This window comes from Sinocyclocheilus anshuiensis, unplaced genomic scaffold (genome assembly GCF_001515605.1).
Source record: "Sinocyclocheilus anshuiensis isolate Anshui unplaced genomic scaffold, SAMN03320099.WGS_v1.1 scaffold1079, whole genome shotgun sequence".
Taxonomy (NCBI): domain Eukaryota; kingdom Metazoa; phylum Chordata; class Actinopteri; order Cypriniformes; family Cyprinidae; genus Sinocyclocheilus; species Sinocyclocheilus anshuiensis.
In genome coordinates, this window is record NW_015548207.1 from 372,060 (window position 1) to 379,945 (window position 7,886).

At 32.4% G+C, this 7,886-nt stretch overlaps 1 pseudogene; it reads right to left on the reverse strand.

Moving 5' to 3' along the window:
• LOC107653527 (DNA annealing helicase and endonuclease ZRANB3-like) overlaps positions 1-7,623 on the reverse strand; it is a 67,936-nt pseudogene extending 60,313 nt beyond the window's left edge.
• Positions 7,624-7,886: the final 263 nt, after the last annotated feature.

Consider the following 7,886-nt stretch of genomic DNA (forward strand, 5'->3'; position numbering starts at 1 on the left):
CACGTGGAAGAAAACGGACGGTGCTCTACTGTGATTACATAATTCAGTGGACAATTAATAGAAATGTTATTCTGTATAAAGAACATGTGAGAATAAATCCATTCTCAAATACCAACGATAACAAGAACTCAGCATCCACTCTCTTCTCTTATCCAGGATACTCTTCTTCTGTGTTTGTTTACACTGGTTTTCGAAACAGCGCCACCATTCTCACCCTTTTATGCAACAGCAGCTGCTCCGGTCACGTGATCCTAGCTCAAATCTTATTGGACGGCCCGTGATTTCGCTTTGCGAAACTGAAAAGATTCGTCGAACTGGTAAAAAAAAAAAAACATTTGCATTTTCGGTGCGCGAATGTTCGCGGTCTATGTGGAAGCATCCATAGAAATATATTGTTTTATTCCAATGCGTCATCGCGTCCGATATTTGTTTCGCTTTTTCGAGCTCAGTGTGGAAAGGCCTTAAAATGAACAAAAAAGATCAAAGTATAATTGCTTAGAAACCCAATAATAAATAAGGGGAAAAAAGCTGTTTGAATGAGATCCCAAATTAATTGACTGTGATTTTACAGTAGTAACAATAACCGACTAAGTTATTTTACAGGAAACTGTGGTTAACATAGTCATTTTTCGTAATCTATACCCTTAGATCTAATACTTCAAGATGCAAGTAAGGTTTTATCAACACTGTAAAAAAAAATTCTGTAAAATTTACAGTAAAAAACCGGCAGCTGTGGTTGCCTGAATTTTACAGTAAAAAATACGGTAGCAACGTTTTAGGTTTTACGGTTTTAACTTAAATTTACAGTTAAATACCGTAATTTCATTAACTGATATAATGTTAATATACCAACCTATTGAAGTACTGAAATCTGTTTTGGACCTTTGTAATAGACTGATAACCACCAAATGCAGGTGGTGATGAGAAAGTCACATGATGAACCAAAGCCTATCACAGGCAGCTTTTAAATAATAACATATATAGAAGGTGCACAGTGTCATTCACACAGACACTAAACACCATCATGCTAACACACATGAAACTGAATTAATGCAATAAACATTCATTTAACAACATTAGGTGTAACACACAACCCTAATATGCAAAACTGATAAGAAAAAACTAAGAAGAAACATAGTTATTTCAACAAAACAAACATCAAATTTGAAATGTAATGCAGGGAATTCTGGGAATGTCAATTTACGGTTATTCACTGTAAATTATACGGTCTTTTTCACTTCCAAAAACGGTATACTACCATAAAATTAATGTCCAATACATGTAATGTCCAATACAGTTTTTCACCGTATATAGTAGGGGAATTTACCGTTAACCATTTAACAAGTTTTTACTGTAGCATTTTTACAGTCTTTTACCGTTAAATTCACGGTCATTTTTTACAGTGAAGTAATGGCTGCCGTTCACCTTTTGTGCTTTCAAGATATGAAAGCAACCGTGGATATCTATCTTCCTGACTGGTAACAAGCCGCTGATGAAATCACGCTATAAGTAGCACAGTGCAGCTTAAAACACTGCATCATCTGAGCAAGTATTGTGTCTCAGTGTGTGGTTTGGCTGTGCTGTAACAAAAAAAAAAAAGCAATTCTGCTTCAGGGGATTATTGAATTGCAGAGAAAGAGAGAAGTGGGAGATAAAGAGAGAGAAAAAATGGAAATCGATGGTTTAGAAAACAGAGTGGTTGTATTCTATTACATGAGAGGCAGATCTACTCCAACCGCAAGGTAAAGATTCACACGATTAAACAAAACAGACTCTCCAAACACGTAAACAAACACAAACACCACTAAATGCTTCCTGCCATGGTTTGCTGAGGTATGTCATGTGGCCGTAACTGTACTCCACCGTGTACAACAAATCTGTATTGTTGCGACATCTAAGATGGAGACAACCTGAGACTGAAAACAACCGGTTTTACTTGCATGTTTCTGAATGAAGCAAGGATTCCAATAATTGGTGTGGAGGAAGATAACGAGGTATGATCTGACATTAAACGTCGACATTAGTGGAGAATGAACAAATAAAATGCCAAAAAAAGAATGTGACAATTACGTCAACAATCATTTGACCGCCACAGCTCAATGAGTCAAGAGCTCTTGTGCTAACCACTGTGACGACAAGGCATTTCAAATACGTTCCTTATGAATAGTAACACATCTCTTTCAGATTAATGACCTAAAAACAGCATGGACAAATGGCTCGTTCACAATTTGTATGCAAACCAACTTACAACTAATTTTACTTCCGAATTTAGGAAAGAAACAATATGTTCTGATAATTGGTGTGGAGGAAGATATCAAGGTATGATCTGACATTAAACTTCGCAATTAGTGAAAAACAAACGAATATAATGCTCAAAAAGAATGTGGGAACGTTTAGTCAACGTTAAATAAACTCTAGCAAATTTCCGCATGTCAATTTACTGATTTAGCATCGACACTGCTCTAAAACAGTCCGTGAATGAGATTTTAACTGTTAAGTCTATCAAGCCAATTCTGAATTCTGTTTGAACAAGATCCCAAATTAATTTACTACGGTATTCTAGACTTTGCGTTTTTGAGAATTTTTTTTAAAAGACAGACAACATTAAAATGATCCCCATTCACACAGATCCACGAAGATGACTAAAAACGCTGTATTATGCATGCCAGGCCAGTAGGTGGCGATGTAATTTTGTAAAGAAACGCTACACGAACTTGTTTATACACAGTTTGCACGCAAACCAACTTGCAACCACTTTTATTTCTGAATGAAACAAGTATATTTCAATATTTGTTGTGGAGGAAGATGACGAGGTATGACATTAAATGTTGAAATTAGTGAAAAAAGAATAAATAAAATGCACAATGTCATCATTAATTCAATGTTAAATAAACCCTAGCACATTTCCGCTGGTTAATTTACTGTTCTAGCATCGACGCTGATCTAAAACCGTCTACGTTAATGAGATTTTCTCTTAAGTCTGTCAAGCCTAATATGAAAAGTAAACAGTAACTAACCACCTTCCTTTCCCACGGCAAAAAACATTAAATCAAACGTGGCTAGTCACTGGAGATGACACACAGCCGTGTGGACGCCTGTCCCGGTTCATTAGACGGTAGGTGGAGATTATCTGTACGGATAAAGTAATTACAGTCAAGGATTGCTCGGGTTATTGGCTGGAGTGGAGATTACATATTTAATTAGAGAGCAATTATCTGGGGCCATAATCCGCATACTAACTGATTAGTGGGATCAAAGCGCTACACAAGGGGAAATTAATCGCTAAATTAGATTCAAGAACAAAAAACAAAGGACGAACCACGTGCCCATTCGGATAAAAGTGATAGCTTCATTGAGGTGACTGATGCGGCGTTTTAGATGCGTGCCGGCTTGATGTAGTAACTTCTAAGCTGTTTTTGTTATCAAGAGTATCTAGATCCAACAGAGAACACATGATCCTGAACAGAGACATTGCATCCAAATGAATCTGTGTGCAAAGTGAAATTTAGATACAGTGAGTTTGTTTAGAATGGTATACTGTAGTGTTTGATTCTTTGACGAAAGTTCAAAAGTATCACGGATTTCACAAAAAATATTAAGCACAACTGTCTTTAAAATTTGTAATAATGATAAATGTTTTTTGAGCATATTAGAATGATTTCTGAAGGATCATGTGACACTGAAGACTGGAGTTATGATGCTGAAAATTCAGCTTTGCATCACAGGAATAAATTGCATTTTAAAATGGAAAAGAGTTATTTTAAATTGGAAAAATATTTCACAGTATTACTATTAATATTTATTGTATTTATTTAGATATTATTTTTTTGAACTGTAGTGAACAAAGAAAATAGTATGCAGTGTGTACAACAATGCTTAGAATACTGTATCCCACAATGCAATGCACTAAACGTAATCATCCATTGACTTACAGAAGCAACCTTTTATCTCCTTTTTTGACATTTTTATACAAAATTGCATTAAAAATAATTAGACAATTAAGAGATAAAAACTGAAAAATAAATTTAGCAGATATTAAACATGCAATATACTCAAGCAAAATCATGTGACAACATCTACCATTATATTCTAATGATCATTTTGTTATTGTGTCAAAATGCACAAAAAATCATAAAAAATTGGTTATGCATATCGCTTAAACATAAAAAAATTATTAGATCGGTCACATCTGTCAATCTTTCATATTCAATCTATCAATCTTTTATATTGTTCACAACTGAAAATAATACGTGAAACTGTATCGTTGCACAAAAATAACATTGTTGTCACATATCTTCACATATCTCCTGAATGTTTAAAAAAAATTAATTTATTTAATTTTGTGTAAAAACGTCTCACTGCAAACGGAAGGCCAAGTTGAGCATGTTGCATCATGGGATACTCATTTACATGTTTTCAGGTCATCAAACAATCTAATATCGGATGAAGAGAATGAAAGTGAAGACGACAATATGCATTAATTGAAGAGAGTTATCTAGCAGCAGCTGGCACTGTGCGAAACATTACCTGTCTAGTTAAAGAGGACATTAGTGTCGGCTCACTGAATAGAGTCAGACTTGATTACAGTCAATAAAAGCTGGTTTATTCTGCAGCCAGATTCACCAGACCACTTAAAAGAAGAAAACCGTTAGTACTATTAATACCCTTACAATTATTAATACTAATACCCTTACAATTATTAGGGTTTGCTTAACCCTGAAACCCTGTTTGCTTAACATGAAAACTACTCAAACCGGGCACTGACCCTTGGCATTCGTGTCAAGAGGCCAGCAGCAAACACGTTACACCAAATCCATCAGTGTGGAAAGTGTGAAAGTGATTTCTAGAGCTGTTCGATCAATATTGCGTTCAATAAAAGCCACATTATTTATGGCAGCATAAAGAAAACAAAACAGCTGCCTGTTTGTGGCAGCAAAAAATACACAAAAGTTTGTTAAAATACACAAGAAACTAAAAACGTTTTGATTATAAAATGGCACAATATAATACTTATCAGCTTTGCTCATAAATATAATAAATATTTTTATATTTAAAAAATAGTAAATAAATATAATTTTTTTTAAGCATGAAATTGTGTTCAGGTGTTTTCTAAAGCAATTAGTTCAATAATGCATTATTTATGGCAGCTTAAAGAAAACAATGTTTTTGTTTGTAAAAATACATTAAAACAGATGTTTTTGCTGGCGATAAGTGCCTAAGAATTGTCTAAAAATGGCAGTATAAATTTAAATAAATAAGTAATACAAATAAGCATCAATTGATAAATATTTTTTATATTTTTTATCATTTTTTTATGCCAAAAAAAAAAATGTAATTATCCAAACCTATACCTTTGAGAAAAGAAAAATACTAAGTGCACTATTAAAATGTAAATAAAAATGAAGATATGTGAATTTTTATTTTGGTATAACTGAGATACTGTTATTATGATTTATGATTTATTTTTTATTTTTTATAGTCCATTGTAAGTTTTAGTAATTTTGTTGTGGGTTTTTGCCATTTGTATTAATTTTTGTTTTATAGTTTTATATAGTATTTTTTATTTTAGTTTTAACTTATTTTAGTACAAAATGTGTTAAACATTTTTAATGAATATTTAAATAAATATATATTTAAATATTCTAAAATAAGTTATAATATTTATATCTAGTATTTATAAATATCAATATTGTTAATAATATTGATAATAAATATTTTTAAATCAATTTTAAATATATAAGTAACAACATTTTTATGGCTTTTGTTTTAATTAGTTATTTTAGTACATCAGTTTAAACTAGAAGAAATGTTGGATTTTTTATTTCACTTAACATTTATTTTGTAAGTAACAACATTTTTTTTTTTTTTTTTATGAATTACAACAACCCTGTCAGTAATTGGCTATGGTTTTGTTCTCTCCCATAAATAAAGCTATTGAACCAAAAAAAATCAGACATCTGTAACTACATCCATCCCATCATCCACTGTGATTCCTTTGGGATTCTGTAATATCCGTTCCGTTAAATGTCTGCCTAATTAAGTGAGTGACCCTGTCTGCACCAAACAGAACTGTGTGTGTCCTGTCATCGATCCGGGAACCTCAGCAGTGTCGACGAACTGACCCGTCTCACCCAGAACATTGACTGACAGAACTGCAGTAAATTAGATTCTCACCTGCTTAAACCAGGCACAGGTTAAGAGATAGATAGACACATGAATGGTGTTCAGTTTCTAGATACAAGATTCAATAACTAATTTATTAGAAACACACTAACTTTAGAAGTAAATATATCATGTGATACAAAAAGGTATATACATAAATGTAATATCAGTGAACTTAGTTGAAAACAAAATCCTGAATATTGAAACCAGGAATATTGCAGTTAACTAAAACTAAAACCATAAAACAATTTCTCTTACTTGAAATAAAATAAACTTTAAATGAAATAAGATATATAAAAATACTTTATTTCAGCTAGTGGCAAAGACAACATTTGTCATTTTCATTTAAATATCAGTTCATTAAGATTTATAACAAATAAGAATGCCGCTAAATTACTGATATTATTGGTAATTGTAGGAATTACCTATTTTTTAACATGTTTATTTTATTATTATTTTTTATATTTATTTAGATTTCTTAATTATTTGATGCATGAAAAAATGGATGTTATATGTGTGCATTTGAGATCAGTCTTAACATTTCATTTATTTGTTATTTGTATTAAAAATGTAGGAAAAAACATAAATACAATAATAAAACAAAAGTTAACAAAATGTATGTTCTGTTAATTTAACTAGCCTTAACATTTCATCTACTTGTTATTTGCAACAGTTTAAAATTTAGAAAAAATAAATAAAATTTAATAACAAAAAAGTTTAAAAACAAAATTTATATAAGTTCTTCTTATTTGACCAGTCTTTTAATTTTATTTATTTGTTATTTGTATCAAAGGTGTAAAATTTTGGGGGGGAAATGCAATTAAAATTTTAAAACAAAAGTTTAAAAACAATATTTATGTTTTTATCTAAGTTCCACTCATTTTTAACATGTCACTTTCTTGTTTTGCCTCATTTGATGTATATTGATACCACATGGAATAAATATAAACAGAAAGAAAGAAAGAACAACAGAAATTTAAAGGGGTCATATGATGCGATTTCAATTTTTCCTTTTTCTTTGGAGTGTTACAAGCTCTTGGTGCATAAAGAAGATCTGTAAAGTTGCAAAGACTAAAGTCTCAAATCAAAAGAGATATTCTTTATAAAAGTTAAGAGTCAGCCACGCCCCCACGTCTACATCATGATGTGGGAAGATTTGCATAACGCCGCCCAAATGTTCACGCAAAGAAAGAAGGCATAACTTTTATTCTCGCTGTAGTATTGTTGCCGCCGCTGCCATGTCGTGAAGACGCTGTGTGCTTCGTTGTGAAATTAGCAACATCATATGACCCCTTTAAATTAAACTGACCGTCCATCCCTTGATAGGGCAAAAAGGACACCTTCTCTCTGGAAGGGCATCAGTTTTTTCCGTAGTTTCTGTGGAAGGAGTTGAAGTGCATCCTTGCCATGGAGAGAAACCCCATCAGGACCAGATTTGACTTGACTTCTTATAGTTTTCATACTCTGTATATTAGAAATGCATTCAAAAAGATTCATAAGTAAATGAGATGCAGTCAGGTTTGCAAAATATGCATGCATCATATTATAATACTGCATTCACACTCACCAAGAGACGATCATTGCCGAAGTTCTGCTACCCTCATTTGACATTTCGCGGCAATACGGTCAGTGGCGTCACAAAACCCACCGTGCGTCATATCCACGCGACGAGTGGCTATTTGTTAGAAATGAAAATATGTATCTGTAGTCTTAAAATGTGTGTT